This window comes from Panthera tigris, chromosome C1 (genome assembly GCF_018350195.1).
Source record: "Panthera tigris isolate Pti1 chromosome C1, P.tigris_Pti1_mat1.1, whole genome shotgun sequence".
Taxonomy (NCBI): domain Eukaryota; kingdom Metazoa; phylum Chordata; class Mammalia; order Carnivora; family Felidae; genus Panthera; species Panthera tigris.
This window is the reverse complement of record NC_056667.1, coordinates 110,372,311-110,384,644: the sequence shown is the minus strand read 5'-3', so window position 1 is coordinate 110,384,644 and position 12,334 is coordinate 110,372,311. Positions and strand designations below refer to the sequence as shown.

Below are 12,334 nucleotides of genomic sequence, written 5' to 3'. Positions count from 1 at the left end.
TGAAATTTGTAACTACTGACTTCCCAAAACTTAACTAATTAGCCTACTGCTGCCTAGAAGCCTTACTCATAACTTAAACTGTCAATTACCACATATTTTTAGTATGTTATATATTTTGTATACTATTTCTTAAAATAAAGTAAGCTAGAGAAAAGTGCTATTAAAGAAAATCGTTAAGGGGGAGCTTGGGTGGCTCAGTCAGTTAAGCATCTGACTCTTGATCTCAGTCAGCTTGGGCCTTGATCTCAGGATCGTAGTTCAAACCCCACAGTGGGCTCCGCACTAGGTGTGAAGCTTACTTAAAAAAAATAATACTAAAAACTAAAAAACTAAAAAAAAAGAAAATCATAAGGAAGAAAAAATACATTTAAGCACTGTATTTATTAAAAACAAAAACATAGGGGCGCCTGGGTAGCTCAGTCAGTTAAGTGTCCGACTTCAGCTGGGGTCATGATCTCGCAGTTTGAGAGTCCGAGTCCAACATCGGGCTCTGTGCTGACAGCTGGAACCTGGAGCCTGCTTCAGACTCTGTCTCCCTCTCTCTCCACCCCTCCCATGCTCATGCTCTATCTTTGTCTCTCAATAATAAATAAATGTTAAAAAAAAAAAATTAAAAAAAAAATAACAAAACACATATAGGGGTCCCTGGGTGACTTAGTCCGTTGAGCATCTGACTTCAGCTCAGGTCATGATCTCATGGTCCATGAGTTCAAGCCCCACAATGGGCTCTATGTTGACAGCTCAGAGCCTGGAGTCTGCTTCAGATTCTGTGTCTCCCTCTCTCTGCTCCCCGCCCCCCCTCAACTAGTGCCTCTGTCTGTGTCTCTCTCTCTAAGGTAAATAAACATTAAAAAAAATGTTAAACACACATACACCCAAGTGGTGCCACGCACTTTAAACCCATGTTGTCCAAGGGCCAACTATAATTTAAAGTGAGGAATAATTAACTATGTGCAAGGTGCTAGGAGTCAAGGATGAACATGTCTCAGTGCCTGAAGCTGCTTTCTATGAACCAGCCAAATGTATCATAACAACATAAAGTAGTATGTGCTGTCATGAAGGTATGCACAATATTGTGAAAGCCTACAGGAAGTGATCTATAGGAGACTGGGCTTTAGTAAGTATGCAGACAACAAGTATTTGCAACTAGTTTGTAATGACAGAGTTAAAAAAAAAAAATTAACGAGATTATTGAGGAGGGAAAGCGAGACATACAGGCACCAGAAGAGGCCACTAAAGCAGGAGGCAAAGGGAAAACTATAACCGGCTTTCGAAATGCTTCCCATGACACACCTATGACAGAATTCTAACAGTTTGTGTGTGACTCAATTTATTTTCGCTGTAAGCAACAGAAACCATCTCTGGCTTATCTTCAGAAAAAAAACAAAAGAACAATATTCCCAGAATGTAAGTGCAACTGACTAAAGACTCAGAAAGGGTAGGAACCAAGGCAGCTCAGAGAGCTTAGAAAAGGGAAGTTGAGGACTTTTCTGCTAGAGCACAATCAATATCATGATTCACTCTAACCATGCCAAACTTCTGGGCTCTAAATTTTAACCTCCCAGGACAGATGATCCAATTGGCCATGGCAACATCAGATGTTGTGACTCAGTGTTCACTGGGTTACAGCCACAGCAGGGACACAGTATTGGGAGCCGATCCCAGAGAGGGAAGAGATACCAAGAACTGGACAGTCATCCTCAAACTTACCTGCTGCACTCTACCCTGGATTTCTAGACACACGGTGTATACATTCTAAAACAAGCAACCATGACAAGGACATTACATACATTAAGGATTGTGAAACATGAATTCTCATCAATTTTTGAGGAGTTTCATAAAAACTGGGTGTCTATTCATTATATGTAACATGGTGAAGACAAAAAAGTGAGAAATTACTGCAGTAAGAAAGTGCTAGTCGACAGACTCAAGTTAGAGAATTCACTTAGGCAATTACATCACAGGATTTAGGAAAAGAATCCATTAGAGATGATGCAATTATGCTTAAAAGTCATCAAGACCATATTCAATATTTTTAGACTGGTTTCAACAATTAGTTTAAGTTGCAAACTTCAAAAATCCAAAATACAGTTCTTTAAAAGTCAGGTATGAATATAACAAATCAATAGTAGAAATTGCCATTTAAATGCCATGTTCTTAATAATTTAAAAAATTCCCTAATTGCTAATTGCCAGGGAAATTGACCACTCTGAGGTTTCTCAGAAGCTTTACAAACGTCTATAATACCTCATACCTCCTGCTTACAATCGTTCACACTGTAGATCCAAATAATTACCCGTAATGAATGATGTGGTTGTTTGTCTCAGCATACAAATAGTAACCACACTCCTTAGGGACCGAGGCCACAATACTCCAATACACGTGCAGAGAGATGGTTAACGTTTTAAAATTACAAAGTAAATGATAAAACTGTCATAAAGCGAAATATCAATTTGTAAATTTCAAAGTATATAAACGTTAAATAGAAATCCTTGTAAAGAACCAAACTGAGGATACTTGTTTCTTTCTTATCCATTGGAAGAGTCAAACAAAACTGTTGAACATGCATACTAAACTACCAATATAAATTGGTAAAACATTCCAACACCAAGTCACACAGTAAAATATCATGAGGAAATTTCTACAGATTTTCAAAACCATGTTTCACTGGCTCTTAGTTCCAGAAGATACATCTGAAGTCCCCATCTTGGGAGTTTGTCAATACATATCATCTTTATTAGCGTATGAAAGAAACTAAGAAATCCGGCAACAAAATTACACAATGCTGTTAATCCAGTGTAGCTCCTGGAGTGCTGCAAGGCTTTGACTTTGAGAAAACTCCAATTTTACAGCTAGCATTATAATAAAATGTAACTATATACCAGTGTCCTTTGTCTGTCAAAAGATGGTTGACCTTAGAATCAGATAATCAACAAAAGCACTCCTCATGACAAGTGGAAAAAGCAAATTGTACACAAAGCTTAAAAGTTCATAATGATGAAGCAAACTCCTACTCCTGCCTTCCTCCCCAGGCTCACTTCTGCCCTCTCTCCAACATCAACCAACTGCACCAGCAGTTCCCAAACTTTAGTGTACATAAGAATCATTTGGGGAGCTTTGGTGAAAAACATACAGATTTTTGTGCTTCTCACTTCCAGATATTAATCCAGTAAGTCTGAAGAAGAGGTCAAAGAATCTGCATTTTGACATCTAATCCCAGTGATTGTAAATGCATGTTAAAATTCTACTGCAGGCACATGGAACTACTAACTTCACTACTGCTACCTTCATGTCTTTACAAATACTGTTCCTCTTGCCTCGAATATTTCTCTCCCACCTTGTCCTTATGATACCTCAAAACCAGGCAAAAACAACCTCTTCCTGAAGCCTCTCTAGACAGAATGGGCTGTGTGCCACGTAACGAAACAGTTAAGAACACAGACTCCAGATTCAGAAAGATCTGGGGTCCAAACCCTAGCTCGTCCATTTTCTACTCCGTCCTCTAGGGAATTTTCTTAACTTCTCAAAGCCTCAGTGTTCTCAATCTGATGGAGTTAAGGATGGTATCTATACTAAGAGAGCTGTTTTGAGGATCAAAAGTATGAAAAGTGGTTAGCACAGTGCCTCTAAACTCTTGATAAATGCTACTAGCCATTCATATCAAAATACCTGATTATTTAATTACAAAATATTCACCCTTCAAGACTCAGCCCAAACAGATCATCTGAAGTGGCTGAGCTACTTAGCCATTCTTTCCTTCATACCCCCATAGCATCTTCTACCTTTACATCAACGAAAGGTGATGTTTACACAATTATCTTTATAACACACTGACCTTAAGATCGGAGACCCATTTTAAAAAAAAACTCTTACTTTCAGTATACACAAGACACTCACACTCACCAAAATGAAACAGAAACCCCATAAAATAATGCTTAACAGGAAAGAACCAACACAAAATTTGTTTCTCCTTAGCTTGGTAGACTAAATGACAAAGCCTGAAACCTGACACAAAGAAAGGAAAGGAAAGTACAGATGGAATCTAAAGAACTGGTAAGAAACAGGGTAAACAAGTACAGCAATGGCCAAAAAGAATCTTCTAGCTGCTCTGATGTACTCCCTATAGGAATGCTTTTCTCATATTAGCACAACTTCTCTGTGGAAGGATCCAAACAATAGCATTCTGCCATCTTTACTCAATTCAACATGAGACTTGGCTAATGTGGCTGTCCCCCAACTTCAACGGTAGATGGATATGGGCCCACTATGGTTTGCCTACAGTTAGAAAGCAATGAGAAGCTAGGCTCCATTTCCAAAATTCTTCAATAGTCCCACATTCTATTTCTGTGTGTGAGACCCTCTTCTACCTTTCTACACAGATGAAATCTGTAGGTTTCTGGATATTAAAATACACATTTCCTTCAATGTACTTTTCATGGAACAGAAACCAGCTGACTACAAGCCACAAAGCTAATTTCATGTTGTCCAAGAGAATATTCAAGTAAAACAACAAAAATGAGAACTAGCAACTAGTTATAACTAGGTCACATTTGTACTCATATTTCTTTATTAAAAAATTGTGATTTTGGTGTTAACTATTCAAAGAGATTTTTTTTTTTAGTTTTTTTTTTTTTAACGTTTATTTATTTTTGAGACAGAGAGAGACAGAGCATGAACGGGGGAGGGTCAGAGAGAGGGAGACACAGAATCTGAAACAGGCTCCAGGCTCTGAGCTGTCAGCACAGAGCCCGATGCGGGGCTCGAACTCACGGACCGTGAGATCCTGACCTGAGCCGAAGTCGGCTGCTCAACCGACTGAGCCACCCAGGCGCCCCGAGATTTTTTTTTTTTTAACTTTCCCCTTTCTGCTATCTGCTAGAGCACAAAAGGTGGGTGACGATTCTGAGTTTTCAAAGTGCTCTACAAAGAACAAATATTCTTGATGAAAATTCCACTGATGCTTACATTCCTCTTAGGAACCTAGTCAAAAAAGATGTTAGTAAGTCATAACTGAATTCTATCAAACACTTAAATAGGAATACATACCAATCCTTCTCAAACTCCTCTAAAAAGGAAAAGAGGAAGTTGAGGGAACACTTCCAAACTCATTTTAAGAGGCTAGCATTACCCTGATACCAAAACCAGACAAAGATACTACAAGAAAAGAAAATTACTGGCCAATATTCCTGATGAACACAGGTGCAAAGATCCTTAACAAAACACGAGTAAACCAAATTCAACAGTACACCATGACCAAATGGTTATTTATTCCAGACATGCAAGGATAGTTCAACAAATCAATCAACACACTACACCATGTTAACAAAATGAAGGCTAAAAATCATATGGCCATATCAGTAGTTGCAGAAAAACTATTTGACAAAATCCAACATCCACTTATGATAAAAACTCTCAACAAACTGGTAAAGAGGGAACATATCTCAACATAATAAAGGTCATATATGACAGGCTCACAGATGACATCCTACTCAACGAGAAAAGCTGAAAGCATTTTTTCTAAGATCAGGAACAGGACAAGAATGCTCATTCTCGACACTGTTATTCCAAAGTGGTGCAAGTCCTAGCCCCAGTAATTAGGCAAGAAAAAGAAATAAAAGCATCCAAATCAGAAACGAAGAAGCAAAACTGCCATCATTTGCAGATAACATATACAGAAGACCACCAAAAAACTGTTAGAACTAGTCAACGATTTTAGTGAAGCTGCAGGATACAAAATCAATATACAAAATCTGGTGCATGTCTGTACGCTAACAACAAAACCTCAAAAGGAGAAATAAAAAATAATCTCATTAATAATACATCAAAATGAATAAAATACCCAGGAATAAATTTAACCCAAGACATGAAAGACCCAAACACTGAGTACCATTAGACACTGATGAAAGAAACTGAAGACAAAAATGGAAAGATTTGTGCTCATGGATTTGAAAAGTTAATAGTGTTAAAATGCTCATAGTACCCAAAGCAATCTACAGACTCAATGCAATCTGTCAAAATTGCAATGGCATTTTTCACAGAAATACAACAAACAATCCTAAAATTTATATGGAACAAAAGAATAGCCAAACAGGCAAAACAATCTTGAGAAAAAACAAGGCAGGAGGAGTCACCCTCCCTGACTTCAATCTGTATTACAAGGCTACAATAATCCAAACAGTATGGTTTTGGTATAAAAACAGATACACAGATCAGCAGAACAGAAAAGAGAGCCCAACAATAAATCCACAAATACATGGTCAATTAATTTATGACAAAGACACCAAGAATACCCAATAAATGACAGTCTCTTTAATAAACGGTACTGGAAGGGGCCCCGGGGTGGCTCAGTTGGTTAAGTGTCCAACTCTTGATTTCGGCTCAGGTCATGATCTCATGGTTCAGTTCATGAGATCGAGCCCTACATCGGGCTCTGTGCTGACAGTTTGGAGCCTGTTTGGTATTCTTTCTCTCCCCCTCTCTGTGCCCCTCCCCTGCTCACACACACCTCCCCCCTTCCCCGACTCCCAAATAAAGAAATAAACATTTTTTTAAAAATTAAAATAAATGGTGCTGGGAAAACTGGACCCTTATCTTTCACCATACATAAATTTCCATTTAAAATGGATTGAAGACTTAAATTTAAGATTGTACACCATAAAACTCCTAGAAAAAAAATAGAGGATAGGCTCCTTGACATCAGCCTTTGTGATGATTTTTTGGATTTGACACCAAGAGCAACAATGAACAAGTGGGACTACATCAAACTAAGAAGCTTCTGCATAACAAAAAAAACTATCAACAAAATGAAAAGACAACCTAAGGAACTGAATAAAATACATGCAAAACATATATATATCTGAGAGGTGCCTGGTGTCAACTCTTTATCTTGGGGTCGTTGAGTTCAAGCTACCTGTTGGGTATAGAGCCTACATAAAAAACCACATATCTGATATATACAAAGAACTGACACAACTCAACAGCAAAAAATACCCAATCCAATTAAAAAATAGGCAGAAGAGCTGAATATTTTTCTAAAGAAGACATACAAATGGTCAGCAAGTTCATGAAGAGGAGCTCAATATCACTAATCATCAAGGAAATGTACATCAAAACCACAATGATATATCACCTCACACCTATTACAATGAATGTCATAAAAAGACAAGATATAACAAGTGCTGGCAAGGATGTACATTCTTGGTGGGAACATAAGTTGGTGCAGCCACTATGGGAAACAGTATGGTGGTTCCTCAAAAAATAGACCACATGATCTAGCAACCCCACCTCTGGACATATATCCAAAAGAAATGAAAGAAAAGAAGATACTGAAGAGATACCTGCACTCCTACATTTACTGCTACATTATTCACTAGAGCCAAAATATGGGAAACCATCTAAGTGTCCATTAACAGATAAATGGATACCAGAGCACCTGGTGGCTCAGTGGATTAAACATCCATCCAGACTCTTGATTTTGGCTCAGGTCTTGATATCACAGTTGTGAGACTGAGCCCTGCATTGGGGTCTGTGCTGAGTGTGGAAGATTCTCTTTGCCTCACCTTCTGCCCTCCCCAACTAACTAGTGGCTCTCAAAAAAACGAACAGAAGAACGGATAAAGAAAATATATATATATATATATATATATATATATATATATATATATATATTATATACGTATGTATATACACACCATGGGATATTCAGCCACAGGAAAGAAGGAAAAACTGCCACTCGTGACAACATAGGTGGCCCTTGAAGGTGTTATGCTAAGTAAAATAAGTTAGAGAAAGATAATCACTGCATGGTATCACTTGTATGTGGAATCTTTAAAAAAAAAAAAGTCATACTCAGAGAAACAAGGTAGGAAAGTAGTTGTCAAAGGTTCAGGGAGCAAGTGGAATGGGGAGATAAAAGAATACAAACTTTCAGCTATAAGATGAATAAGATCTGGGGATCTAACATGTACCATGGTGACTGTAACTGAGGACTCCATCCTGTAACTGAAATCTGCTATTGTAGAACTTAAATGTACTCACCAAAATAAAGATAAATATGTGAATAACAAATATGTTAAAAAAGACATGACTACAGAAAAAACACAGTAAAATGGCAGACTCCAACTCCCTTAAAAACATTAGATTGTAAACGGATTAAACAAGCCAATCAAAAGATAGAAACTGGATTTAAAAAAAGATCCAACTACATGTTGTCTACAGGAGACACACTGTAGAATCAAAGACAGATTGTACATTCTTCTCAAGTGCACATGAAACATTCTCCAGGACAAACCATACACCAGGCCACGAAACAAACCTCAATGAATTTAAAAAGATAGATATTATTATACAGAGTAGCTCTCATACCACAATGCAATCAGAGTAGGAAAAATGGTAGCAATCTGAATATGAAAATAAAACAATTCCACTTACCAAGAATTAAAGAGAATAACACACTTAGGAATAAATTTTAAAAAGAAACACAACATTTGTACACTGAAAATTACAATGCAGTGTCAAAAGAAACTGAAATTTAAAACACCCTATATTCATGGATCTACATTGTCAAGATGACAACACTACCCAAACCCATCAACTCAATGCAATCCCTAATAGGACCCCAGCTCCCTTCCCTGCAGAAATTGACAAGCTGATTATAAAATACATATGTAATGGGAAGCCTGGGTGGCTCAGTCGGTTAAGTGTCCAACTTCGGCCCAGGTCATGATCTAACAGTTCCGTTGGTTCAAGCCCCACGTTGGGCTCTGTGCTGACAGCTTAGAGCCTGGAGCTTGCTTCAGATTTGGTGTTTCCCTCTCTCTCTCTCTCTCTCAACCCCTCCCCAGCTCGCACTCTGTCTCTGTCTCTCTCTCTCAAAAATAAACATTAATAAAAAAATTTTTTTTAAATAAAATACATATGTAATTGCAAGGGACACAGAAGAAATAAAACGTTAGAAAAGAACAAAGTAGCATTCACACTCCTTGATTTCAAAACTTACTCAAGGTACTATGGTATTGGTGTAAGTACAGACACAGATATGAACGAATTAGAACTGGAGATCCAGAAATAAACCCTTATATCCACGGCCAACTGATTTTTTTTTTTAATGTTTATTTGAGAGAGAGAGAGAGAGAGAGAGAGAGAGCGCGCCTGAGTGGAGGTGGGGCAGAGAGAGAGGGAGACATAGAATTGCAAGCAGGCTACAGGCTCCAAGCTGCAAGCACAAGCCCCATATGGGGCTCAAACTCACAAACCACGAGATCATGACCTGAGCCAAAGTCAGACGCTTAACCAACTGAGCCACCCAGGAGCCCCTATAGTCAACTGATTTTTGACAAGGGCACCAAGACCATTCAATGAGGAAAGAAAATTCTCTTCAACAAATAGTGCTGAGACAACTAGACATCCACATGCAAAAGAATGGAACCTGATCCTTATCTCACAGAATATACAAAAATTAACTCAAAATCAACCAAAGATCTGTAAGAGCTAAAGCTATAAAACTCTTAAAACATAGGGGTAAATCTTCATGACCTTGGATTTGGCAAAGAATGTTTAGACATGCCACTAAAAACACAAGCAATACAAGGAAAATAAACCCATAAATTGAACTTCATTAAAATAAGAAACTTTTGTGTGTGAAAGCACACTAAAGTGAAAAGGTAACTCATGTAATGGGAAAAAATATGTGCATATCAGTCACCTAATAAGGGACTGTATCCATACTATTTAAAGAACTCTTACAGCTCAATAACAAGAAAAATTGCCCAACTAAAAAATGAATGAGGGATCTGAATGGACATTTCTCCAAGAAGATCCACCTACATAGACACTGAACATCATTACTCTTCAGAGAAATGCAAATTAAAACCACAATGAGATAATACTGCATATCCATTAAGATGTCTATTACCAAGGAGTCAGGTAATAACAAGAGTTGGTAAGGATACAGAGAAATCAGAACCTTCATACACTACTGGTGGGAATGTAAAATGGTGCAGCCAACCTGGAAAACAGCTTGAGGGGTTCTTCAACTGAGAATAAAATTACCATATGGCCCAGTAATTCCACTCCTAGGAACATACCCAAGAGAAATAACATATGTCCACACAAAAACTTCTACATAAATGTTTACAGAAGCACTTCACCTAATAGCCAAAAGGTAAAAACTTAAATGTCCACCAACTGACAAATGGATAAACAAATGTGGTTTATCTATATAAGGAATGTTATCACAAAAAGTACCAATACATGCTACAATATATATATATGGATATGCTATATACATATACCCAACATATATGGTTTACAACAAACCTTGAAAATACCATGTTTAATAAAAGAGCCAATCACAAAAGACTGCATATTATATATTTTCATTCATATGAAATGTCCAGAACAGGGAAGAATGGGGGCAGGGAGTGATAAGCAGGTAACAGCTATAGGGTTTCATTTTCAAGTGATAAAAATACTCTAAAATGGACTACGGTGATGGCTGCACTACTGTGAATATACTAAAGACCCTTGAATTGCATATTTTGAACGGGTGAACTGTATGGTATGTAAATTTATCTCAATAAGTGGTTTTTAAAAAAAGACAAGTGATAGTTTTCAAGATCAGAGGATGCAGAAAAAACCAAAATGAACAAAATACCAAGATTTTTAAAATAGGGTATTACTGATTTTTCCTTTATTTTTTTTTAATGTTTGTTTATTTTTCAGAGAGAGAGAGAAAGAGAGGACAAGTGGGAGAGGGGCAGAGAGAAAAGAGAGGGACACAGAATCCAAAGCAGGCTCCAGGCTGAGCTGTCAGTGCAGAGCCTGATGCAGGGCTCAAACCCATGAACCATGAGATCATGACCTGAGCCAAAGTCGGGTGCTTAACCAGCTGAGCCACCCAGGAACCCCCGATTTTTCCTTTTGTCTCAGGATCTTCTTTAAGCTTTAATATAGTTCCCAAATTTTTAACATGCACATTTATTTAGAATCCAGTTGATTACAAAAAAGTAGTTGAAGATGCTTAAAGGTAAGCCTACATTACATTTATAACTAAAGCACGAAGCCATGAGCCAATCTTCTCATGCTAGTTTCCAAAGTGGAAACTTTAATGAGAAGCTACACACTAAATAAACTGTAACAACATTTACGTTATCAAGTAATTTCTACGTATCAATCAATACATTATTAGAATTTAGTCTAAATGCGTAGGGGCATACAAAAAACTGAGGGGCATCATAACCACTAAAAAACTAAACATAACTAAAAGATAAGCCTTTCTCCCAGTCCATTTAGCCTCTCATCTCGAGTGCCCCCTACTTACCTACCCCGCCCCTCTGGCTCCTTGGTGTTCCTTGAAGACATCAAGCACATTCACACCTTAGGGTCTTTGCCTGGAATGCTGTGTGTATGTATATGTGTGTGTGTGTGTGTGTGTGTGTGTGTGTGTGTGTGTGTGTGTGTGTTCCTCTACACAGCCATGTGGATATTCCTTTACCACCCTTCACACCTTGATCTGAAAGTCACTTTCTTAATAAGGCTTACATGTACCTCCCTATTTAACAACAAAACCTGCCTTCTATTCTGGCACCCTTCACCTTGCTCTAACATTCTTCTTTCTCCACAGCACTTATCATCTCTTAACAAACTGCACATTTTTAAAAAATGAATACTGTTTAAAGTTTTTATTTTGAAAGAGAGAGAGCACACATGCACACCCAAGGCGAGGGGCAGAGAGAGAATTCCAAGCAGGCTCTGCACTGTCAGCACGGAGCTTTGACATAGGGCACGATCCCATGAAACGTGAGATCATGACCTGCGCCAAAATCAAGAGTCAGATTCTTAACCAACTGAGCCAGCCAGGTGCCCCCAAAATGAATACTGTTTAATGTCTTTCTCCCCCTACTAAAAAATAAATCTAAGAAGAGAAGCATTTTGGTGATGATGAGACCTCATTTAGTCCCAGGTAGGTCAAAAGAGCCTGACACATAATGGGTGCTCAATAAATATTTGTTAGATATATAAATACACTAATGACATTATTAAAGGACAGAATCAATAATACAATCTCAAAATTGGACAATTTTCCATTCTTCTGTAATCAAGCAAAATATATGCCAAATGAACTCCTTAAAAAAAAAAAAAAATTTGGTCATCTTATCATTCCCATGAGTTTCAGTTTGTGTTTAACAAAAACTTATAACAAACTTATTGTAAACTGTCTCAACTTTATTAACATTGTATAGTACAGACTGTATAACCAGGGAAGCAAATTAAATAGTTTTAAAAATATTTATTAGGCCAAATATATTGAAATGCTACATGTAAGATCCAATAC

The 12,334-nt window shown here is 37.6% G+C and overlaps 1 protein-coding gene across 5 annotated transcripts in view; it reads right to left on the bottom strand.

Moving 5' to 3' along the window:
- IWS1 (interacts with SUPT6H, CTD assembly factor 1) overlaps positions 1-12,334 on the bottom strand; it is a 49,653-nt gene that overhangs the window by 34,403 nt on the left and 2,916 nt on the right. The window lies entirely within an intron of this gene.